The sequence below is a fragment of the Neolamprologus multifasciatus genome, chromosome 12, assembly GCF_963576455.1.
Source record: "Neolamprologus multifasciatus chromosome 12, fNeoMul1.2, whole genome shotgun sequence".
Classification (NCBI taxonomy): domain Eukaryota; kingdom Metazoa; phylum Chordata; class Actinopteri; order Cichliformes; family Cichlidae; genus Neolamprologus; species Neolamprologus multifasciatus.
The window spans coordinates 12,604,892-12,631,720 of NC_140450.1; the positions used below are offsets into that span (position 1 = coordinate 12,604,892).

Below are 26,829 nucleotides of genomic sequence, written 5' to 3' on the forward strand. Positions count from 1 at the left end.
TGCAAATCATTTCCTCTGAGCTTGCGCTAAGGGCAGAATCCCAGATTTGCATAACTATAGCAAGAGATGTACTATACTGCACATTGCTGCTGCATAATTCATCTGCATTGCAAGACATAATCCAAGAAAACCAAATATTAGAACTCTGAAAAGCAAACAAACGGATAGTCGGAATGAGTTGCCTCCATATGCAATGGCATGGAGACACTTGCAAAGTTTTAAGGGGGAAATGCAGACCTCGGTTTAAGGACAGCCAAACTTTCTCGTGTATATTTAATGTGAAAAACCATATTCTCCTCTCCCCCGCCCACAGTGTCATCACAAAGTTAGACCCGAATCGAGTTTGAATGCGGTGATTTTTCATGCTTTAAAATGAAGACCCGCTGCCAAGAGAGCACAATTAAGATTAAGTTTGTATGCAGATGACAGACGTTGCGTTGTCATGCTAACAAACTGAATGAATTATAGATCGCCTGCATCACCCCACCCAGAGTCTATCTCTGCCTCTATCTTTCTCTTTGTCTGTCAAAATGTGATGAGCTAAGAAACTTAAGAAGCAGCTTTGGGTGTGAAACTGTATCCCTCTCTGGGGGGTTGAGCCATTTTGTTGAATTTGCATCTTAACAACCTTTCTGAGTAATTGAAAAAGTGGTGTCAGAGCCCAGAGTCTTGATCTCTGATATGGTAATTACCTTCCATTTATGCCAGAGACTTTCAGGGAGTCCTGAGATCCAGAGGCAGCAGCTGTCTTTGAGGAAAAAGCGTAATGACCTGCATATGTCTCCTTCTTTTTGGGAGCTATCAAAATGCATTCGGTTGGGTATTTTAATCTGTGGTTGACATCTCTGATTATAAGATCCAGTGAAGTTGTCTAATCTTCTAACAGCAATGGAAGGAAGGAGGTAGGGATTTAAAAAATGGAGGGATGGGGATAAGGGTCTGAGGATAGGGGCAGACCTTTCATGTGGTTTTACCCCACTCTAAAATGGGTTCCAGAAGCGAGCATGCTGCGTACACACAGCACTTAAGTCTAAGCTTTTGATCATGAGCTACTGGTTTGGTGTGCGTGTATGTGTGCTGAAAGATGCATATGAAGATCATTAATCAGTGACACCGCTCACACGTGCAAGCACACACACGCACACAGTGAGAGAAACCGTCAAGTCCTTTGTTTTTATTTATGTTATGTGGTAAACTGAGGAGAAGCTGGAATATGAGCTGAGGATAAGAACTTAAATGAGGCAACGCAGAAGTGCCACTGACTGAAGCACACGAAAAGCCTTGAAATCAGTACTTTGCCGTACATTCTTTAATGCTACAAGCAATTAACTGCAACAAAGCCTTTGAGGCCAAACTCTTTGCAAAGATGCAGACTAAAATGTCCACAGACTCTTTACTGTCCCACATGAACAAGTGTTTAATCTTCCCAGATGCGCCTAAAACATGACAGGTGACATACATCAGCTGCCTGTTGTACTGCAGCTTTTATCATCCTATTCAGCACCATCTTTCAACTGTACCTATGGATGCCAATGCTGCGAAATGTCAAAACAAATAGCTCAGAGGAACTACTTCAAGAAAGAGACGTCTCACAGATGAATCTGCTTGTCTCGGGTAATGTAAACATCGTACTCAGCAAGGGTGCATGGATGTGTGGGTCTGTGTTGACAAGCAGACACATATATATGTATATGTGCTACACATAACATAGATGACTCCCACACATTGTATGATATTTGAAAAGAAAAAGAATTTCATCCTAGTGGAACAAGCAACAGTGTAATATCAGGCGAGCACACGTGAAAAAAACAGCAACAGAATCAGTTAAATATACACTTTTTAATTGTGTGTGCTTGACCTGCTGCGCTGCATATCAGTCAACACTTTCTCTCAGTCACCTCAATCACTGGATTAGCTTCAAAGTCATTTGTCAATTAAATTGCCCTCTTTTGAGAGCCGAGTCCAGCCACAAATCATGTTCAATTGGAGAGGGAGAAATTATGGTGGTGAGAAGGGAATAGGAACAAATTAAATGATCCTTGAAACCTTTGTAGCTCCAGTTCTCTGATTTATCATTTTTATGCCTTTAAGATAAACTATTGGCATTAGCTTCATCAGCTGCTTTTAGCAGCATAAATGCATGAATATAGATTGACTATTGGTGAAGGTGAAAAGGCTAAAAGCCTCATAAAATTGCTAGATGAGAAATGATCAAATGAAGATTTTACTTTTTTTTAAAAAGTGCATTTTTCTTCTTGCAACTGAAGGTTTCCCTCTTTACATCCTGTGCAATGTCACCGTCACAGCCTTGGTGCTAATTACATACAGGACATTATCCCTTGGTATACATGTAAGTCTTCCTCTAAGTCCCAATCAATACAGAGTTTGTTAAAGAGCCACTAATGTCCGTGGCTCCATGCTTCACAGACACTAACGACCTCGCTCTGGAGCAGCCACGACAGCTGAAGACACCCAGCACACGCTGCAATCAATACTTTCTCATACTGGCTCAGTCTTTAGCTCGCTGTCAATCTCACCATCTGTCTTACTGCCTTCGTATCTCTTCTTCTTCTGTTACCAAAGGTGTAATCTCTCCCCCCAATCATTTTCTATACCTCCTATCTTTCCATTTGAGCCTCTCATCCACTCTTTCTCTTTCCAGCTATTGGCTGTCCATCGCAATCTATTTCACTCTGTCTCCTTTCTTTTTCCCTTCTACCCATCTTTTTCCCCTCCCTTTCTCTCTCTCTCTCTCTCTCTCAGCCCAGCCAACAGCTTCATTGTCCTTGGGTCGGGGTGAACAATGTCGTCCCACATGGGGCCCCTGTGCAGTCCCAGCCGAGAAGGCAGGGAGCACCAGAAAACACCCATAACTCAGTGTTTCAACTGGGCTTCGGGATAAAGGGAAGCCTCACACATGGCTGACTATGTGGGTCAGCCTAGGATCATTTGTAGACTAGAAGGCCAGCAACTGGCACCAGAATCCCCCACTGAGGGTGTATATGTGTGAGCGTGTGAATGAGTGAGTGGGTGAGTGAACGAGTGTGTCATGTCCCCTTGCAAACCCAGTGGTGTGAGGGCCCCCTCCCCTCCTCCTCCCCAGCTCAAGTTCATCTCAGCCAACTATTCTATGGGAAACCTGCTCTTCTCTCCATCGCCATTGCTACATCCCTCCACCCCCATCCTCTACGCGACCGCACCCAGATCCCTTTGTGAGCAGCGGGGACAAAACAGGGGGCTCTTTGGGGCCACCAATTAGTCCTTCCCCATGGGGCGACAAGGGCGATGAATAGAAAGACCTCCAAACCGTCCACGCATATAATCTCAGCCTTCGCTTTGGAAGTTACACTGTCACAGCCACACAGATTCCACCTTGTTTTCAGAAGAGCCTTCTTGATTTAAAGACACGGCTCGCTGGTCCAAAAAGCGAGCATCCGGATGCCAGCGAGTCAGTTTGTCAGAAGAATGCGATGGAACGCACTGTGTGTTCACCCCGCAAGGCACACAAGGATGGCTTTTGGGAGGTGAAGGGGGGGTTAAGAGAAGGTGAATTTTTCCCATCAATCACCAAGTGACATAAGCAACAATACCAACTTGGAATCCATTACCAAAACAAACAAAGACATAGCAGGAGAGTCTGCAACAGGAACCCAACACGGCTGGACAAGCTATGTAAACTAAAGTGGTGACTGAGTAGGAGCAGGGTGAGCCTTTGAATGAACACAGTGATTGCTGGTGAACCGTAACACAAGTCACGGTGACGAGATGTCTCAATAGTTGCATTATCACTGTTACGAGCCCCTCCCTCAAGTGCTTATCGGAGATGGATTAGCTTTTAAGGGGGGGCCTTAATTTGCAGGAAAGGCTAATTTCTTCCTGCTTATAGATGAAATAAAGGCTTTCATGAGTCAAAATTGTAAGTCAAAATGATCTCGATACAAAAATTATTCAGACACAGACTCAAGAGATTTTTGTCTGAACTTAAAACCCCACACCTCTTAACTACGCTAACATTCATCTCCTCATCCTTTTGAAAAACAGTTTGAATGCATTGACTTTTTCTCTAAGAGATAAGGCGCCCAAGAAGCAAGCAGACAGTCTAATTAACGAACACGCACACATACATACACACACAGATTTAAACGTGCCATTTTCTGTTCTCACCTTTTTTAGACTGGCCATTGGCAGAGAGCTAAGAGAACATAACACAAAAGAAGGGAGAAACAGAGAGAGACCGGAGGAAAAGAGAAGGATGAATGTGAGATATTTATGGACATGAGTTTTTTCCAGCAATCCTTTCTCCTGCTGCTCATCCTCCTGTCCAATGAACTGAGTACTGACAAGCCAAGACAGGTTAAGCTTTTACGGCGACCTCCCATCTGATCAAAGTAAGGCAAAAAAAGTCCCAACTGTCAGGCATTATTGTGATAGGCTGTGGTCATGCATTTACATGCATCTTAGCTCAGCTGTTTGCAAGAAGAGAGCCTTGTGCACAAGACTTCAAGTAGCTGTTTGTTACACAAGCTCTCTTTTTCAGCTAATATCTGTCTATACATACTATATAGCCACACTTAGGAAATGCCTGTAACCTGAAATTATCATTTAGACTTGCTCCAGTCAATTGGAATAAGACCCACAATCCACTGTAACTAAATATATAGACACATGTTCACTTACTTTACTTAACTGCAACATAAAATCGATATGTTCTGTTATTTGATATAGGTTTATTGAGGCATAAAAGGATGTGTTGTCAACATTCCCAGTTAAAAATGAAAGACCAGCTTGCTCAGACCAGATCCAGGACGCCTTCCACCTGGTCTGAGCAATCGGATTTCATTGCATCCTCAATACATCCTGCATGCATTTGTGCATTTTAGCTTACTTAGAGCTATCCACTGACTGAATCCTCCAAGACCCATAATAACGCTAGGTATGAACAGAACCATAATGATGATATTTTTCTGAAATTCTCTTAAGTGACACTTTAGCAGTCTTTCCTAAAACATCATGAAATTGCATCATAAATTTTCCATAGAAAGAAGTTTAAATCTTACATGCTGTAGAGGTTTATTGAATAAAAAAATGTACAAGGTCATGCTTCAGTTAAATGATCCTCTCCAAAAAGTCATTTAATAAAAAATACATAGATAAATAAAAAACTAGGCTCCCCTCTGAACAGCAAAACAGAAACAGAGAACGCTCTCCAAGTGAGGCGCATGGGCTCTTTGTTCATCATCATCAGCAATAGTGCTCCGCCAGGCTATTTAATGCTTGGCTGGAGAGTCAGGCAGCATTTTATCTTTGTTTCAGTTCCCATACCTGAGGAATACTTTTATATTCTCAAATGTTACACAGGGCAAGTGTCACAGAGTCTGTAATTTATGAATTACAATTCACAGTTGCGGTGTACCAAACACAAAACAGAAACCTCTGCTGAGGCTCAGGTCTTTGTGATGTAAAGGTGACGGTGTCACTTAAAGCATTTTCACCTGGTCTTCTTCCACAATGGTATTTCATTACCTTACAGTATAGCCGGTATGAAGGTGAAAGCTGCTTTGTGGGTTCTCACTGAGAGGTGGGGGAGTGCAGGAGGGCTGCTAGGCAATAGATCAATGACTCCGTGTTTCCACAGAGGGAGAGATAGGAAGTACAGGGCGAGCAGCAGCCGATGCCTTAAAATAGTTCTACCGATTGGAGCTCAGCTTTAACCCAAATAATGGAGAGGCTGACCAAGGTCTGCCGAGGTCTGTACATTTTTGATTAGCTCATGACCTCCGGAGAGTAGAAACAGAAGACAGATTTTATATGGAGGAGATAGAAAAGTGGGACAGGAGCTTTTTTCTAACTTTTTCTGTCTCTGTCTGGAGCCTTGGCCAATATTTTTTATTTTATTTTTCTAATTAGAGTTTTGAGTATAAAACCAGAGACAATGTAGCTCATGCACAACAGGTTCGTGTGTGTACTGTTAAAGCATGTGCTGTGTCTGAGTAATCATCCATCATATCTGTCAGATTAGACCTACCTAGTAATGGCTTCAGGCAAATGTCAAACAGTCAAACACACACGCACGTGTGCATGCACGCACACACACACACACACACACACACACACACACACACACACACACACACACACAGTTTAAGACTTTTTTTTGTATTATTAAAGACTCCTCTTCTGAAGGGACAACAGTTCAACTGCAGACTTTCGAATAACATTAACACATTTGGTATGAACTTTTTTTTTAAGGACTTTAATGACTCCAGATTTTTTTAAAAAAGAAAATTTGAAGCAATCTGATATGGGCCATTACCACTTTGAGAAGTATCCGGTGGCACAGGCACACATACGTACATCCACCGCAGATGTTCACCCTCTCTTGTTCTTAGCTCTGTTTTAAAGCTACAATGTTTTGTTCATTAATGGTTTCCTCAGCTGAAGAAGATAAACTGAGGAGACTGTTTGTGGTGAGAATGTTTTTACCTGGTAACTTGATGGCAGTTTGCAGCATATCTTCACTCTTGTTTGAACCACAATGTCTCTAACAGCGCTTTACTCATGCAGCACTGTACTTCTCACTCTCTGTCTCTATAAATATATATATATTCTATATATATATATATAGAGAGAGAAGGGATATATATATATATATATATATATATATATTGCATCAACTGTTGTTTTTATACTTTTTTGTCCCTTCTACTTTTCTTAATATTGATTGCTGTGTGTGAGCCAAGTTTCCACTCAAAGACATAAAGGCTTTTCTCACTTCTGGTGTAGACATTAGCATTATCTCACATTGGTGACGATGTTGCTGTTTTGCAAAAGCGTTCACATCCGCTTCCCTGCAGGGGCACAGCATCTTTTTGACCGTTTCCTTAATGTAGCCTAATGAGAAAAGACAAGACTCAGCTTTTCCCTGACCCAGAAAATGAAACAGCGGATCAGCATCCGATAAATAGACAAACCATAAATTGAACCATAAATAAGAATGAAGTATATAATTAGAAAGATGATGATTCTAGACAAGCCGGCTCATTAGAAAAAGGGACTTGCGCGTTCACCAATAAGACTTTTCCTGTCGACTAAACAGATTCCATTGGAGAGCTTCATTATGGCAGAAGTAGCATTCTTTCTTTCTCTCTTTCTGTTTCTTTTCATTTTTTCCCTTTCTCTATCTGTTCTCAGTTTTTGCCCCCTACTGCCCTGTCCATTTCTTTCTCCTCCCTCTTCCTCTGTTCCTTTCTGCACTCAGTCTTCTCCCAGCCTCCTCCACCCTCTCCCTCCGCCTTCACTCGCCTTTCTCAGGGTCAATTAAGCTACAGTAACTAAACAGCAGTGCACCCTGTCACATTCCATCCAGTCCCACTCAGTGAGTGACTACAACTTTCAGTAAAACAAACGGGCTTTGAAGGGACCCGCTTCAGCAGCTATTACCATATGAACAACTCACTTCCTACCACACAATGAACTACCTTGACAGACCTTCTGTGGCCTCAGGCTGTCCTTCGTAGAATTGTGTTATTAATGGGGTATAAAGAAGGGTCTGTGTGCAGGCTGTCTGCCCTGTTTCGCCTCTGGTGCTCTAGCCTGGTCTGCCTGGCTCTGCCTTCCCAGCATTGCAATATTCAGCTCATGAGGGGTCAGCAGCAAAGACGCTCACTCACACACACACTCACGCGCACACGTAAAGTACACACGAGCTCACAGCAGGGTATGGGCATAAGTACAGAGAACACGGAACATGAAATGAAAACTTTGATGTACACACACTTGCACACATGTTCACACAAAAACATGCACACGCTTTCAACTATGAGAGTGCCATACTGTGCACTTGAGAAGCCAACCTCCAGCAAAGACAGATCTATTTCTCTTCCCCTCGTCCACCTCCTCACACAAAGAGTACAGCATGTCAACAGCTGACATCTTTAAGAAGGATGAAAACGTTCTCGTCCTTTTTCGATATTTTCAAACTAAAATAGAACTAAAATAGAAAAGTTCACACTACAACACAGATCTAATTTAAACTGCAGTTTACTGCAGCTCGGTGGAAGTCTGACTTTTTCTTGGAGAAAATTCCTTATGCACAACAGTTTGCGTTGCACTGACAACAGGTTTGTAGAGAGTAAATAGCAAGAACGGAGCCGCTACTGTGAGCCAACGACAGTAGCTTAAGAGACACAAACAAGGCAGACAGCAACGGGAACAAAAACGAATGAAACTGATACGTTTTCATTGTCCAATTGCACTGCAATGCAACTCCAGTACGGCACTTGTTATGAAAGGTGTCATTAAATTTTCCTGGCTTGTTTTACCAGGCCAAAATATCTGTATGTGTACAAGGACAAACTGTACTTGCGAGTAATATTTCTCAATCTACCTGCAGGCAGGTAGATCTGCTTTTCTCGTGACCTGATACTTTCCTGTGCATCTCTACACCTTAAAGGCTAACACAACAAACCTGCTACATTCAAGAGCAGCCATACTGACTGAAACAGAGACGGGGGAAATATCAGATGAATTGGCTGGGCACCCGACACGAGTTTGTTTGTCTTATCTATATATTTGATCTGGTTAGGGGAGGAAGTTTTGTTCAATGGCTCTTTGTGATCCACCACTACAGCTTATAGCTTACATCCTCGGGCTGCAGGGTGGGTGGGCAGGAGCACAATCAGATGGGTTCAAGTGAACACTTAATGTTCTTCTCTGCTTGAACGTAGCAAACCAGATTTATAATATGCTTCAACAGGAAACGCAGAGCACACCCTGCAATCAGATCTACTTACATCACAGTGACATGTCTTTTCTCCACATCACAAAGAAGGGGGGGGGAAATGATAAATTCACCACACTGCCAAAAATTGTAATTGCAGAAATACTCACGCTGTTACAAACCGTGACTCTGTGTTCTTAGTTTGGCCTCACTCTGATGTTCGCATTCGTGAACATATTGTAATTCAAAGAAATTGGAAACAGCAGATGGCGTGACAAAGTGTTATATTATGCAGCAATATTGTACCATACCTTGTTTTAGTGCTCCCAGTTGAGTTGTAGGAAATGATGCTGCCAAAAACAATCAAGCCAGAGAGATCTAGCATTTGTGTTAAGTGTGAGAGATTCGCTATTATCTCTCTCTCTCTCTCTCTCTCTGACTAAAACATTGGATTGATTATATTTTATATAACACCACTGTACTATGAGTGGCCAGTACATATTTTTAAAAAGTATCTCAATCAATGTAGTGATTAATGTAATTCTATGATGAAAACAATTTGATTCACCATATTGTTTCTGTTAATAACAGATTATTTTATTGTCATCAGAAGAAGTTAAATAAAGGAACACCTATTTATTTTCCTAACCGTTTATCCACTTCAGGGTCTCGGGGTGGGGGGTGGGAGGTCTGGACTCTCCACATGTCACCAGTAAAAAACACACAACTTCTTCCAGAACTCACAGTGTTCTAGTTGAATAGTTTGATTTATAACAAATACTCAGCAGTGCATGACAAAAAAAACCCCACCTACTCATAAGTGAGATCCTGGAAGCAGCAATGGTTGCACTAAATGGCTCAAATGATTAATTGACTATCACTGTAGTTGTTAATTAATTTTTAGTGGATTGCTTAATAGATTAACCCTTTGATTCTTTCAGTTTAAGCTCATACATGCCAGCTGACTCCTTCCTTCATCATTAAATTGTGGTCTCCAGCAGGCACCTGACGCTAGGAAAACAAAGAAAACCTGAGTCAGAGAATCCACCTTCTCATGGATCAGATCTTCGTCTGACCACAAAGTCATCTGACTCCCAGTGCATGTCTGACCCACCGTCACTTGATACACAGAATCCAGCCCAAAACCTGGATAGCAGATACCGGACAGGTAACCCAGCCCATCGAATCGCATGCCTTTAACTTGAGGCAAAGCGTGTTTCTTTGGATACCTCTGTGCACGTACCTGCGTGCTTGAGCCTGACCGTGTATATTATTTTATAGAGGTCTTCTAGAATTTCCAGATAAGGGTCATAATCCCATAAAAGCTTGTCAAAAGCTTGTTATCGCTCACACATGTTTGTTCATCAAACTCCACCTTAAAACCCCTCAGAGGCGGATAAAGTTCCATCATCTGCCAGGTAATAAAATACACTATTTGTTCTCTTATACAAATGTCTGCAATACAGGTGCGCTCGTCTCTCTGTCCATTTGAGAGATAGTTATCAGTTAAAAGGGTAACCAAAGCCTCTACACTTGTCAGGTCCCCCCTTTTTTCTGCATTCAGCTCCTCATTAGGTCCCACTGTGAATAATATCTCCTTTTAGCTCTGTTTACTTGAGGCATATGGCAGGCCTACAGTAGTCAGCAAGCTGTTTCCTATGACTAACCTTTCCACTACGGTTTTATTGGTCCACTCTTATGAGCACATCATATGGTGACTGCAGCATATTTGACCCATGAGCTGAACTCATGATAGCAGTGGTTTCACCGAAAAGAGGAAGACAGCGGTCATCCGTGTGAGGAGGAAAGGCACACAGGGCAAACAGTATTAATGCTTCTATTGATTACAATCTCGCCATCCGCTTCTACACTCTCGTTAGATGTAACACAATGCATCCCAGGGAACGAATAACCATTGCTAATGGCTATAAAAAGCTCTCGAGAATCGGCTAACATTCTAGCCACTAAAATCAATATTTCCCCCAACCACAATCTTTATTTAATCTCAGTATAGTGGCACGAGGAATTAAGGATGAAAAGCAGATGAGAAATTGCTCAGTCAGAACAGAGTAAGAGACACTGGGTTAGCCTAAATTGACTGAAGCTTAGCTACTAAATCTTAGCACCTAACTAAAGTTTACACAGTACCCCTGTGTGGCTGCAACTGATTCAGACATGCTCAAAAATCCACTCTGTTGCTATCCAGTAAGGTACTTTGGATAAAAATAGCGCCTCTCTTCCTGTGTTGTGTCAAACTGACTCCAATCATTCACAGAGGATTCCAAATAACAATTAATTAATGAAAAGTACCTCCCCTGTGCTCACCGCTCCAGTTGACGCTGTAGTCACAACCCAGGCAGTATTTACTATAAGTAATTAGCCTAGAGTTACAGGCATGGAAATCACCGTGATGATGGAATAACTATCTGAATGCCTCAAGGGCGGGACAGGAAACGAGAGCACTCAAACAGACAGTCATGCCTTATTATGCAAGTGGTGGAGGTAAGAAATACAGCCTCCCCAGGTAATTAAGGTCGTGTAGGCAGCTTCTTACAGACAATTGCCCTGAACAAGCCTGGTGTGAAGTGAAAGATGCTGATGTAAAGTGGAAGTGAAAATAAGTGAAACTCTGCAGTGGTCTGACCTCTGCAATCAGAACCAGAATAAAATATTAACTATTCAAGCATTAAAAGACAGACAGTTTGAGCAGGTTACACTATGGATGGATGAGTTGTGAGTTGTATCATTTTAAATATCACAAATGTAAGTGTTGCTAAAATGGCAAGCGCAACTGCATCGCATACGTATAATGTTACTCTAAACATGTGCAGCTTGAAGCACACTTCGCAGTAGCCATAAATACTGAATTCTCCTATTGGATGTATTTAAGGCTGTCATTTAATTGCTCAGCTGTCACGGGGTCCTGAGCTCACATGATTATATTTGCGCATACTTATGTGCATGGTGTCATGTGTGCGTAAGAAGCACATGAACCACTGTGCATATAAAGCATATGGCAATATACTTAAGCTACGGCAATTACTGGTAACCACATCCTCATTCTTCACAGGGTTTGTGCTATCTGTGACTGTTAAATTACCACAGTGTGGGTCAGCCAGCGTTACATAGCTTGACTAACGCAAAGTACACACTCACACACACCATCATAGTTGTAAGCACACACTAAGTCCTTCACCTGTTAATGTGTGAAACAAATGACGCTTGCAGCGGCGCCAGAGCGAACACACCACCATGTCCCATCTTATCAGCTGGCTGCATAAAACGCTGTTTGTTCTAGATAGAGTCTGCAACAATCAACCAGTCTGCTAGAGGGGATTCAACTGGCCCTGGATGACTGCACCTCACAGGACTGAACAGAGAAGCAAATCCAGTGCGGCACGGGGGAAGGATGGAGATCAAAGTCAGGTACAGACTGAATGACAACAATAGGCCTACACCACGGGATCAGCTCAATGCTCCAAACTCCCAATCTTATCTAGGTCAGAGCCACACCTCCACAGACTCATCACACTGCCTTTTCTTGCTGTTTGATTTCTTTGTTGTCATGGGTGGTGATGTAATCTAATGTAATTTTGCAGTGTAAACTCTCAAGATGAACACCAGGTAGCAGAGCCGTGGATTTCCTGTATGAAAACACTCAGTTTTTGGAATAAGTCAGCCAAAGAGGAACCAAAACAATAATCTTCTAAAATGTTTTAAACCCTTCAATACACATTTAAAAGGTGGGAACCAGCTAATAAGAAATAACCTTCTGTTATAAATATGTTTTTTTTAAAAACACAAAAATAATTTACTTAAGGAAGAAGAAGGAAAATAAACTTCCTTCATCAGTAAAACCCTCCAAAACCTTGTAAATGATTAACTGATAGTGCGTCTACACAGCATCACCTTCCACCCAGTGTTCCTATCTAGTTACCAGGCTAGCATTACTAGACCAGGTAAAATTAGGATATCTTGTCCATCCAGGCTTAGCTCACATGTACCATGACAAAAACCCGCAGAAGGAAAAAAGACACAAGGGAGAGAGAAACTAAAGTGGTTGATTAATGAATTAGCTGTCTTCTGTTTTTCCTACCTGTCAACCAACTGAGAACAGTTAAAAGCCTTTATGCAAACAAGATTTGATATTGAGAAAATGCACAGATTGTAATAATCTACCCGAAACAGAAATAATTCTCTGTGATAAAGCCTGACCAGCGTTGACTCATCAAATTCTCTTCAGAGGAGCTCGGCACGTAGCCATCACTCCTCGCTCTGATTCCAAACCCAATTAAATAATCAAGGGTTTAACTGCTGTATAATACCATAATCAATAGACAGAAAATGTCTTGGTTATTGGGATGAAGTTAAACAGATCCCACAGAAAGTACAGAAAACCATCAGAGAAACAGATGAGAAGGTCCAAGATTAGCTGAGGACGGGAGCACATCAAAAGATACAGCGTTTCTGTATGCAGCTGCTGCACTGCCCAATCAAACCAAACTCAGAGACCAAAATAAGTCTCGCTGCACATTTCTAAGTCTCAACACACACCAATTTATGCAAGAGTGCATACCTACACAAACAAGACACTAGTTCCAATACATGCACTATAGCCTTACCCACCTTCACAAGCCCAGAAGCATTCACCTCCAGAATAATCCAGTCAGCAAACCTAAACAGGTTTAGAAAAGCAAAGCTTTTTAACAAATAACGTAAAAAGGCCCCCAGTAGGCTGTGATGAATGAATCAACCCAAGCATGCTGTGAACATTATCAGAGTGGGGGATGAATGAATATATTATCATGCAAGGCACAAATTCTCTTCTCCTGCCTCACAGCTTGTCTGTCTTCCTGCCTATCAACCTGCTTGCCTGATTACCTGCCCACATACAGAGCACCTTTTGTCCAGATTAAAGGGGGATGGATGGGGCAGGATGAAATATTATTTCTTTTCACGAGAATTCATTTTGAAAAGGAGATGCATTGGTTTCTTTCCTGTGCCTCAAAGCTTCACTGCCTCCCTTCCTAACTGTCCAGACTCTTTCTATTACCCTCTTTGACAGGCTGTCTTCCTCTGTACCTGTCTTTTTAAATGTCCCAGTTATCTCTAAGTCTGCATTCCTGCATGCCCCTAGCATAACTGTCTATCTGACAGTCTTGTTTATTTTCCCAGCTCAAGTTTGCTGTCTATACTTTACGTTTATGTCACTAGTTAGCACTAACAAATACATTTTGTGAGCAACTTACAATGATTGAGTTACATTGGGAAACTGCTACAAAACTATGTGTAATTTATCTATTTAAATTTAAGTTTCACTGTAATTGAAACATGCCTACTGGTTTTCCCTGTTTGTCGTATTCTTTGCTAAGCTTGGCTATCTGCTGCCATTTGGGGGCAGAGTCAAAAATATGTTTAACAACTGGAAATGCAGAATTCTCTATTTTTATGCGTGCACTGTTTTTGGTACTTTGCTGCTAGAAACACCAAAGTCAAAGGTTACAAAGAACTTTGTTTTAGGTGGGTGAAACTGAGTGTAAAAATAATTAAAATGATCCCCTGCAGCTACTGTCTGTGCTTCTCCTATGTACTTCTTTGTGCTCCATTGTTTCTCCCGCTTCTCCTTCTTGCGGTGTACTGTGTTAATTCGCTTTCCTGGTTAAGCCAACCTTTCGACCAATCATCATTTGACCTACATGTAGCGTCATCGCCCAGGGGCGACACGGTGTTTGCTCGTTGAAGGACTGTACGCGAGCCTCCACGTTGTGTGAATTCCCATAATCCATCTCCCTGCGTAGGTGGGAAGCTACAAAAACAGACACCAACGCGGGACCATAAATTGGCCTTCAGCTGGCTTCGAGTATAAATGGACAAAGCTTCGGATTTTTAACTAAACCAAAACAACAATTTTTCTTTTGACCAAGTGTTTCAGGAACCTAACAGCACTTGGGATTAGGAATCGGTTTACTGGTGTTTATGTCAAAGTCCTGCATTCTGCACCATTTAGCCCGGCCTCCTTCCTGTGACTTTTCTGCTGTATAAGGATTTACGTTTCCTGGATTGTAAAAACATTACCTGTAAACACCATTATGGCAGCTATTTATATATATTCAACTGGAGATACAGTTGCCTTTCTAGCTGCCTACCTGCCTGCTAGTCACCCTGTTTGCCTATCTGTTTAGTTTCCTAAGCTCAGGCTGCTGTCACACCCTACATTTAATCATTATAGGAGCCCTGACTATACCAAGCAGCTTCCCTGAGCTGACTGAACTGCATGCATGAATGTGTGTGTGTGTGTGTATGTGTGTGTGTGTGTGTGCGTGCGTGCGTGCGTGCGTGTGTGTGTACGCCTTTGTAAGGCCTCCACTCAGCATAGTGATGATAAGTACTCCCAGCCCAGTGCTCTGCATGAGCTGATGGACAGACAGGCCAAGAACATTGGGAGCCTTGTGGTGAGTCGTGTGTGTGTGTGTGTGTGTGTGTGTGTGTGTGTGTGTGTGTGCGTGCGTGCGTGCGTGTGTGCGTGCACGTGCTTTCGGTGTTGCTTTTTTTTTGTTAACCTGCCACGCCACCAGAACTTGCCACATGGCTGCAATTTGTTCATTAACTATGTAATAAATGTACACACACACACAGAGGTAATATTGTTCGGAGTTCTGCCTGATTGGATTCTGAAATAGAGGACCCTCAGGGGAATCACTTGTAGTCTACCAGCCACTGTGACCAGGGGAAGACAGAATTTTTAACAAGGGTTGAGACAAATGCTGAAGAAGCACACAGAGTCTGGATTTTTCTACCTCTAATAAGAAACACTGTGAATATAAACTAAGATAATACTGGTTGGGTAAGGTTTTTCATGTTAGCAACTAAATCTACTCCTTGATTCTGATTGCTCGCATATGACCAGATGTAAAACTCCTTTCTTAATACCGTTCATGTTTATGTGCCTAGAACTCTAGAGACCACGGTAAATAATTAATATGAACCCGGGACCAATTACAAGAACTCTATGATCATCATCAGTGAATCAGATGAGTTTGGGATGGTTGTTACAAATCACATGCTGACTCGGATATCAATTAAAGGTTGCTTAAGGTAAGCTTGCCAAGCTCAGAGCAAGCTAATGCTTGCTTGTACCACAGCAAGCAACATTAGATTATCGCAGATAATTTAAACAGAAATATTGCTGTGGAGGGAAAAAAAAATCCAGAAATGTGGATCATAAACGAAATCTGTCAAGTCCTGTTTGGCTCGCGTATGTAAACCAGCAGTTCGGCTTTCAGAGACAACTGCTCCTCCCACATTCAGTGAGGCTTATAGCCTCTGGAAGAGTGACTGCTGCTCTGCCTTGAGCATACCGATCACCTTACACACTGGCTTTCCTCTACTTTGACAAGTGATACACATACATGTATATCAACACGTGCACAACCGTGCATGTCTGTTTGCACAGCAACTCACAGAGCTAGAAAATCTGCACACACACACACACAACCTTTAACCCCTCCCCCACCTGGATTAATTCACCTGCTGCACCTGAGAATGCGAGCACTATGATGTCACCTGCAATCCCATTACTTCAAAAGCACAAAAGCACCTCAGTGCCATCAGTACAAAGAGCAAACACACCCTCTCACTTCTTCCTTTGTCCCTATGTCCCCTAATAGTAATTCCCCAGCAGAAAGTCCATACCCAGTGAAGGGAGAATTACAGAGTGTGCTGTACAATCAGGTATTCTTGAGTTTCTGCCCACTAGCACCCATTACGTGCACCACTGTAACAATGACAAGCTTTCTTTATCCCTCTTCAATCTTACTGACATGAAAGAAACTGCCCTGACGCATGAATTTGTGTGCACTAAAAATGCGCCTTGTGTGCGTATGAGTGAATTTGTGTGTAATTGTGTACACGCATTTGAGTGAAAGGTGGTTGTGCAGTGAGAATCCCATGATTACAGTGCTGCCAGTGGACTGCACTCCCAGAAGCCCCCACTGGAAATACTCACAAGCAGGGAATGATGTGATGAGACAAGGCGATAATACAACCACCACATTAGTGCATGGTTAGCCATTAAAAGACCCAAATGAGATTATGAGGTCATATGGGAGGTACAAAGCCTTCAGCCAAAACAAGAAGTCCTTCTGTGAAAGTACCAGCACATGTTCATGTTTTCCTTCTGCGTGAAAGGAAGCAAATATAAATCTGGAGAGAAGGAGAACAGGGCTGAAAAAAAAGAAAAAAAAGCAACAAGATAGGCAGATGATAAAATGCTAAGAGACTGAGAAACAAGAGCTGATAGCATGAGGTATTCCCTGCCTTGGAAATTTCCATAGTGGTCGATTTATGGACTAATCCATCGTGGAATAACACATGAATTCAGCATGATTTGCCATCAAAACAACCAACTGAGCATGAAACAGGCAACCCTTGCCCATCTTCCATTTCAGCTTAGTGGAAGGATTTTTCCATTGTAAAGCAAGGTGAAATAGCAGCAGTTCAATGTACTGTAACACACTGGAGATGCACCAGCCCCATGAGCCTGCTATTCACAAGATGACGCCTACTGTGAAAATATTCTTCTGCTCTCTTTAGGAAGGAGAAAGCGGAGAGATGGAAAGAGTTTATGTACGTATGTGTGTGAAAGAGAGAGGAGATAGAGGATTTACTGATGAGATAAAAATGGAATCCATTTTGGTTCTTGAAGCACTCTCACCCACAGTGTGAGGACCTGCTCAGTGCGTTATCCTGGCATTGCTCTTTCAGTCACTTCCCCTCTTCCCTCCTCTGCTCTCTTTCAATTGTTTAGTCTTCCCCACACTACACTCTTTATATAATTTCCTCTTTTCCTCCTTAGTCACACCTCCTTTCCTTTCCTTTCCTCCTCTCTCCTCCCCTTCTTTCTCTCACTTTTCCTCTCTCTAGGCAGTAACGCACCCCAACACTGTCTCAGGTCCTGAAACTATGGCAACGGAATGAGAGAGCAAGCGCTCTCTATGATTAATAGATGAGAGATGCAGTGCCAATCGCTGGGGCCTGGGGAGGAGGGACAGATGCACTCGAACAACGCCATGCAAACACGCACACACAGTCGCAGAGAGTACACACAATGAGAGCACACACAAACCCCCCCTCGCCATTAGCCACCCTCTGTGCTTTGTGGTATTATACGCACGGAAAAGGGTCTGACTTAGGCACTACACAGAGACACAGACACATAAGCAAATTAAGAGGCAGTAAGCAGGGTTTTTTTCTGATGCTTAACATCCACATGACACACACACTTTCTTATTGGCTCCCAACAAGCAAACTAACCACAGAAATAACCACAACCACAGTAGCGGATGCAGCCCTAATGAGTCTTAAAAGACTGTGGATGTGTCCATGACTCACAGCTGGCTTCTCTTACCTGCAAAAGCACAACAGCAGGACGGGAACTAGGACATCATATTTTAACACTGTGTGCCGTGATTTACATCATGTGCTCTGTAGCGCAAGACTTGGTTGTTTTCAAGGCCACTCATTCATCCATCTCCCAGGCAATCACACAAAGCCCTGCTGTTTTTGGATTATCCCTGCAAATGTATTTCCTTTCCATTCCATCTGAGTAATGACAGGCAACCAAACCCAGCTGTGACAAAGGTATTACCACATGTTAATGTAGCATACACTAAGTGCTTAAAATAATAATATGAAGAGAAAGTGCACAATTTAAGCTGATTTAAAATGTTTCAGTGGATGGCTTTTCATCTAGCACGCACGGCAAAGTTTGGCTTCTCTCAGTCTTCTCCTAGATGAGCTGGCTATCACTTTCTAATTCACTTAATTTCCAACAACAAAGCATTGCCAAGGACCAACAGCCAAAACACCAACAGACACTGCTTGCTTGGTCCTTCATGCCTCTGGCTTTTTTGGCATGCAGTTTACAACACGCTCAATCAATTATGCTAATGTAATGAGTATGAAGAGTGTTTAACACATGGATGGTTAATTTTGTGGATGCACTGTAGAGTCATTTTTTATGGAGCCACAAGGGTTAAGGCTAAGTGGGAGAAAGCAGCCAGTTAGAACAACACATTGAATCCATGCATGCGTCTGTGTGTGTGTGTGTGTGTGTGTGTGTGTGTGTGTGTGTGTGTGTGTGTGTGTGTGTGTGTGTGTGTGTGTGTGTGTGTGTGTGAAAGACAGCGAGAACAAGAACAACGCGCAGAAGCTAGTGATTAGTGATTACATTCTCAATGAGCCATGCTGTGAATAGAGCATACAGGACTCTACAGCACTGATATATATCAAGTGCCTGTAGTACAGTGAATACCATTTATCATCTCATATAAACAACGAGCAACATGTTCCAGTAAAAGAAGGCTGTATGGTGTATAATGAGTGAATAGACTTTTTTTTCTTAAGGAAATCACAAATATAAGTTAAACAAAAGGGTGGATGCACATCTCAGCATAGGTCTAATATATTTTATATCTCTGTCAACATTTTTATTTTCAGATAAAATGATGTAGTTATCAAATAAATCACAGAACTCATTGCCAACAAAAAAAGTGAGACGGAGCAGCAGAAGGTTAAGTACAAAATAATGTTTATATAGAGCAGTTGTATAATTTGTTGTAGCAGGTTAGGATATCTTCCTGCTTGCTTTTTTACCTTCTGAATCACAGCAGACTCCCACTGAATCTGCAAAGAGAGCCAGCCAAAAACAGACACTGTGCCATAACATCTGTGATGCAAAAGTTCAGACTCAAGCTTCTTTGATTGAGCTGACCCGCGTTTCTAAAACAAAATGTGTTAAAAGCACATCCACAAAGCCGGGATTATGCTCTTTCTCCGGCTTTGTTCTGCTACTAGAGGTTTGTTATTTAGTGTTACGGTAGTGCAACTGAGGCGGCGGCAATTTAGAAAGACGTGGAAACTGAAAATGGGGTAAGCATCAATAAATCACATTCAGATGACTAAGATGCGTTTGATGCTTTCTTGTAGTCTAATTGTTTCTTAAAAAAAATTAAAAAAAAAAAAAAAAAAGCCCACACACCAAGGATGTGCATCAATAAAACATGGCTTTTATTAAATATGCATAAATACACACACTATTGAATGCAGACTATTGACACTGACTGAATGGGGACCAGCAGTTAACAGTGGCTGATTGTTGTGGCTGTTTATAATAGAAGGCCAATTCATTTGAACAGGAGCAAAGCTCTTTATCAATTATTCAGACCCACTGTATTAAAGCAACATCTGCATCTGTCCTTAACTGGCAAAGGTAAATACAAACTCTGTCTCGCTCTTTCTATTTCTGCTTCTCTCTTCCTCTCTCTGTCTCACACACTCACGCGCGCACACATACAGTGTGACAAATGCACATCAGTCACACACAATGCCATCCCCGTTGCTATTGTTAGGGGATCGGCGGATCAAACGCTCCACAGAGCATTGCTCCAAATACAAGCAGCAACTCTAGTCGCCCTGCTTTATTCTGGGTTTTTTTTTTTCAGGAGGACAACAGGCAGACTGTTGTCACTAAGGTAATCATGCTGTAATTCATGTGTCAGCACAACCAACATGTCAAAATATAAAGTGCTAATAGTAGGATTAGCACTCTTATTGGTGGTGATGTGCTGCGTGAGGCAATATGGTGGGACTTGCGGGCTGTGCAACATCTTAAGAAAAAAAAATGCCTCCAGGATTTTTCAATGCCTCCAGGCTAATGTTGTAGGAGGAGAAGAGGTAACATGTTAAAACATTTTTGCTCTTTCCCCATTTAAGATCTGTGTGTAATACCCAGCACAGTGTGTATGCTGACAGCAAAAAAACATAAGGTCACATGTGAAAAAACACAGAGGAGCCCCAAATATTTCCAGGCATTTCAGGGAAAACATGAACTACAACACCCTTTCCTCTCAGAGCTGGTGTAAAGTTGTTTTTTCTTTTTCCACTTAGAAAAAAAAGGCTGATACACCATGTGGTGCATCTGGAAAACAGTTGACATGATGCATATTTTGCGGTCTGCATTCAAAAGTGCTTGGATTCACCCATTTCTATCAGCTCACTTGCACACTTTCTAATCTATAACCTACATTCAGAGTTTGAAAATCCCTTTTCCAGCTATTCCCAGTGCCTCTGGGGAAATCGAGGAGAGGAGAGGAGAAGGGAAGAGAGGGGCAATCACAGAGTAACTGGGTGTTGGCACTTGTGTTGGATGTGGTTTGTGAGGCCTCTATCTCTCCTCCAGGCTTGATAAATAAATAGAAATAATGTGCAGAAGCACTTCATCTACTGGAAAATCCCCTTCTCAACCTGCGCCCCTGGTCAATATTAGAAACATTTGACTGATCTTTTGGAAAAGAGTAACAGTGACCACTCCATCACCTGGTGGCTGAACACGCCCTAACCAGTGTGCCTGTCCCTCTGTGTGTATGAAACACACGCAGAAAGCGAGAGAGAGGAAGAAAGTCTCAGCCCGCAGAGTAGCTCACTTCGCAATAAAAACATGAATGTAAAATGATTAATTCACATCACATCCCTGTGATTCAATCAAGAGTTTTGTAGAAATACTGTGAAGTAGAAAGATTGTTAACAAAATTAGTCCACCCTATGAATATCTGCTTTACATACAGATACATTTACTCCACGTAATGTGGAAATAAATGCGCTGTAATAATGAAGCGAGTATTATGCGTTTTCATAACATTAACATTAATATTTTAATAAGTGTGTTTAATGGCTGTAGTTTGAAAGTAAGCACTGTGAAGTCATAGGGGCGGGAGGACTACAGTCGGTCCACTCCAGCAAGTTCCTACAAACACGTTTCCCCTCCTTATTTTCATGTTTTGAAATTATACACTGGTATTGTTTTTTCTCGTGTTTAGACGCACTAGCTTGATCCAAAATAGGTCCTCGGAGACTTACACTTCTTTCTACTATATGAACAAACAGCATAGGAGGGATTACGCACGAAATTATGATCTGTTTAAATCACCAGATGGTATTTTTCTTGCGGAAAAGGATCACAGTTCTCATATCAATCTAAAATATACACCTTCTGATTCACACATTTAATAAAAATGCTTTTGTAAATACGGGAAAACACACTAAGTTGATACGGTTACCGCGCGAAGCTGGTGCACTTGTCGCCCGGTAGCCTGGCTGCACAGAAAACAAGCCTCCGGGGTTTGAGAAAGGCTGGTTCGGGCTATGAGCGCATGAAGTTAGACGTAAACAAAGAAATCTCACCTTCAGCTCATGAATGGATATCCCTCGGAGTGGTTACACAGCTCTGCCTTTTAGTAATCCATGAGATGTGTCCCTCAAAGCAGTTCAGATGGTGCTCGCTTTAGGATAACAATACGAGCGCTACTTTTCTCATGCGCTTCTTTTTGTTACATGCCGCGCTCAAATCACACCACTCAAATCGGAATATCCATCGGAAATCCACACTAGTGACAAAAAAGGACGCTTTGCCTTGTAAACTTCCCTCAGGTAAACTGTACGAACACAAACAACCGGGTGTCCCAGAACTAGCTACGGAGCTGAACGCAGTCCCTTCCACAAAAGCCGACGGTCATCCTATTTGGAGATGAAGCTTCTTACCAGACTGAAGCGGAGCGCAGCAAGCCCAGCTGTCACCCACCCGCTACACACACACTCTCTCTCACACATGCATAGGGAGGAGCTACGTCTATGGAACGGGAGCTATTGTGTCAATGGGTGCCAGTTATGGACAACTGTATTTCTATTTTTACGCAGTGGAATGCGCTTTGGAGAAAGAGAAATCTTGGGGGCTATTAATAGTGTCGACACAGGAAAAAAACACAAAGAGGTTATTGGGAATGTCAATAAGATTAACTGGTATTCTGTATTCTGCTGTGCTCCGGGCCGCGGATGCAAACTGTCACTGGTAATTTTGATGACACAATAAAGATGCAGGTCCTCCTTCGACCCCCCCGCCGCCGCCGCCGCCGCTGCCGCCGCTTTTGTCAATGCGAATCGGAATATGATCAGGTTCAAAGTCTGCTGCCAGTTGTCTCTGCGCTGATCTCAGGGCGCCTACCGCCTTCCCTCTTAGGTGGTCCCGGGCCTGGCACGCGCGCACGCACACTGCTGTAACTGGGATTTTACAAATGAGCCCTTACTTTCCTTGACTCTCATCTCATCAGAGAGGCCATCAGGTAAAAATATGAAAACAACAACGAAGTTCAAAAAGTTGTTGCTTAAATTTATGCTACATGAACTATCTGATGTTAGCGATGCGTGCTCCACTTAGCCTTTCCCCGACTCTCTTACACACAAACACACAAACACACTAGTGTGTACACCCAGCATTAAACTAAGCCAAAATCAACATCAATTTGTTACATTTAAAACTGAAAGCCTGCCACAAAGCACAAACATAACTGCTTGCGTGTGTGTGTGTTCTGTCATATACTGTGTTTTGTGTACCTGTGAGCATGTATGTCAGCATGTATGTCTACATCTAGATCATGTCAAAAAACTCATGAGAGGCAAAGCTAACTTGTGTCAGGTCTTGGGCTTATCATTACATTATAACAAGCCACCTGTGAAGGCAGCTGTGTGTGTGTGTGTGTGTGTGTGTGTGTGTGTGTGTGTGTGTGTGTGTGTGTGTGTGTGTGTGTGTGTAATTGTGCTCCTGAGTATAAGCCTGTCAGGCACTATTGCTATAATGTTACTGTAACAGTTCAGTACAGTGTGTCTCCACAGGCCCAATGCCAAACTCTATACAGTGGTTCCTCAGTGTAAACTAATGCACTCCTGTCTGCCAACCCTTGCCTCATCTGTTATCATTTAATTTGCTCTAAAAGCAAAACTCATTTAACATCATGCAGTTGAGGCATTATAAAGGGCTGTGCAATGTGATGGAGGAAACATAATCGCTTTGCTGCTTTTATCTTTTTTTCACTGCAGATATCCGTGTAGTTGTTAGAAAAATGGATGGAATTAAAACGTGAGGTGCATGCAAACAAAAGCACCTCTTTGGCAATTTTTTTGGCTGGAATGAATCTCATCTTATAGTATAATTATAAGCAACAACTTTGTGTGAAATCATTAAAATTCTGCGTTTGATATCAATGTACTGCATGCTGCTGACAAATGCAGGTGAATCATTATAGATTCACACAAACCCAGATGAGAAAAGCATCTAGATCTCCTAACATCAATAGTCAGGCAAATGCTCCAAGTTTCAAACCAAATCAAACTACATACAACTCCTGTGTATTTCACATACTCCATCTTTACAATCTTTAATCTCTCTCCCTCTATCTCAGTCGGTCTCTCTCACACTCTCACATACACTTTGAAGTGGAAGTGTTGCAAAGTGTGGGAGGCGGGCGGGATATAATTCGAGCTCAATAATGTCAAGATATACGCCAGTTAGTTTGAACTCTGGAAATATGCTCATGTCAGAGCTTATCTTACTTATCTTGGTGAAGTTGTCCCAGGCGCATTAGGACTCTGTGTGGAAGAACTGTTGTTGAAATAGAGCAACCATCAGAGCCCAGGCTGGGACAGACAGCAGGCACACAACAGCGATTCTTCAGGGAATCAGCTCGGCTCACACTCAGGCCTTTTTACATCTCCCAACTAAAAGAGTACAGCTCCTATATTCGCCAGTCTTCTCTCCAGCCTGTAGAACAGAATCCATGACATTAACTTCCTGGAGTGTCACAGATATCCTCTGCTCATTTTATTGGCTTCCAGTAATGTCTTACAACTAATTCACATCCTTGTGCTAGCCTTTAAGGATCACAGGCACCTTCTGCCACTGTGTGGCTTTAAAAGTTTAGTAGCAACGTGCAGCAATTTCCTGTTCCTTTGGCACTTCAGCCTCCTTTGCTGCCTTTTCTTCTGTTAGCAAAACGTCTTACCACTGCAAAAATACTTAATTACAAGTAAGTAAGATTCCTGCTTTCAAAGTAAAAAAATAAAGTAAAACTATAAAAAGCAGACTGCGTTACTGTTCTACTTAACCAAGGTGGTTCTAGGTTTTACTACTTTATTGACTAATCTGTAGTTTAACCCTTTGCTTTCCTAAAGTGGCACAAGTCAAATATTACATTTTATGACATGGTAAATAAGGATTCTATTCATTGCTTTGAACTGCTTTTTGACATACATTTAAAAGAATGTATTTCTATTTTTTTTTTTTTTAAATCAAACAGGCTAAAGCGAAAATGTTTGCTGTAGCTGCAAATAAGTAATAACTGAAATGGCACAAAAGACTCAGACTAAAGAGAGTTTTTCAAGTGATCACAAGACCAAAATGCTGAAAGCATTGGTATCATCTATAACAGCATATCACATGAAAAGTGACTACAGCTGTCAGATTAATGCAGAAGAGACATACGTATGTTTTATTTATATAAAGTGGCACAAAGTGAAAGATAAGCAGGATCAAATGGAAACATTTAAATAATTCATACCATATCAAAACTGTACACTTGGTCTTAGGTAATTACCTCCCAAATTCTGTATAAATGTAATCCATGCATCCATACATCCCTTCTCTTCTGCTTGTCCTTGTCAGGGTCTGGTAGGGTGTGTGTGTGTGTGTGTGGGGGGGGGGGGGGGGGTAGCTATGGTAGCTGGAGCCTTTCCCAGCTACCATAGGGTGAGAGGCAGGGTATGCCCAATCTTTCACACGGCTAACACATCATCACAAATAAATTTTCATAACAGGCGAGTGTGTATTTATTTACATTTACATAAGCAACCACTGTCGCACTGATATGCACTATGACTGCAACATACAGTTCATGTGGAATGGATCTCATGACCTGCTTGAATTAAAATAGAAACAACATCCTAATAAATTAAACAATGTGTTGTGCATCCAAGAGTGAGTCTACCTTTAAATGTACAGTGCCAGCAAGAAATAAAGACATACAATCAAGATTGTCAAAAGCTGCACAGCTTATCCCAGAATTCAGCCCATCTGGGAATCCAGTAATTACAGCATCAACACGAAGATAAGAATGTTAAACAGTGATGTAAAATCACTTCTGCTGTATGGTTCAGAATGCCGCTGAATAACACAAACTGACGTCCACAGACTAGAATCATTCCAAAACAGCTAGCTATAAAATAAAAATCCTTAAAATCTATTGGTGAAACAAGAACACCGGCAAAAACATGCTGGAAAAGACGAAATGCATTGCTGATGAAATGAAACAGTGATCTTTTAGATGGCTAGGCCACGAATGCCAAAATTCCTAAAGTAGCACTTAAATGGATACTCCCAGGAAAGTGAAAGCAAGACAGACTCCCTACCCAATACAGAACGACTGTGTTTAATGTTGTAGCTAGTCAAGTTTGAACAGATACAAAATGCACCATATTTTCTACATACTTAAAAAACGTTTATAAAAAACATACATAAAAGCAGAAACGGAATCTAAGTTATATTTAAATACTGTATTTGAGTAATATGTAATTTTACATTCACGTGAAGATATTTAAGCACATCATGTCTGTACTTGGACTCACCAGTTTCCACACAAGTCATTCCAGTGTTTATCTGAAAGACTCGTGTAGGTTTTACTAACCCTACAGGAGACACTAGAGTTTTGTTGTGCTTTATATCACAAAACGGTGTAGGTGATTGGGTGTCTATTTGAGGCCTGCTGAGCTGTGTGTTTTACAGCTGGACTGCTGGAGGAACATCGTTTGTTAAAACTGCCATTGCTGCTGTTGCCTGAGTCCTAATGGCTGCAGCTCACCTGTGGATCATACAGACAGCTGAGAAAGAAACAGAGCCCATTTACAGAGGTAACTGCTATTGTGCTGTTGTCAGCCAATCACTGAATCGGCATGCTACCTGCCGTCTTTGTACTCTAATGGGTGCTGCAGCCTGTTTTTTTCCGAGTATAAACAGAAAAAACAGCAAATATGTATTTTCATCTAAAACTTGAGGCGAACATACTGCTGATCACTAATCTTTCTATATGCAACGTTTGGTGTATTCTGTGTTCAGCTGTTCCTGTCATCTTATAATTGATTCCCAATGTGGATGCTGTAAACAAACAGGAAAGTGAGACTTACAAGGTTCTAATCTAACACTGGCAAACACCTGCATGCCTGAAAATGAT

The 26,829-nt window shown here is 41.9% G+C and overlaps 1 protein-coding gene across 5 annotated transcripts in view; it reads right to left on the reverse strand.

Annotated features, from left to right (window-relative positions):
* Positions 1 to 22,378, reverse strand: part of sema6a (sema domain, transmembrane domain (TM), and cytoplasmic domain, (semaphorin) 6A) — a 102,944-nt gene extending 80,566 nt beyond the window's left edge. For 2 of the 5 annotated variants that reach the window (XM_085179056.1, XM_085179053.1), the window contains exon 1: positions 21,959 to 22,376. The gene's annotated coding sequence lies outside the window, so the exon portion shown is untranslated. Of the gene's footprint in view, positions 1 to 13,345 lie in introns of all 5 variants that reach the window. The other 3 variants (XM_085179055.1, XM_085179054.1, XM_085179057.1) reach the window with 3 other exon arrangements.
* Positions 22,379 to 26,829: the final 4,451 nt, after the last annotated feature.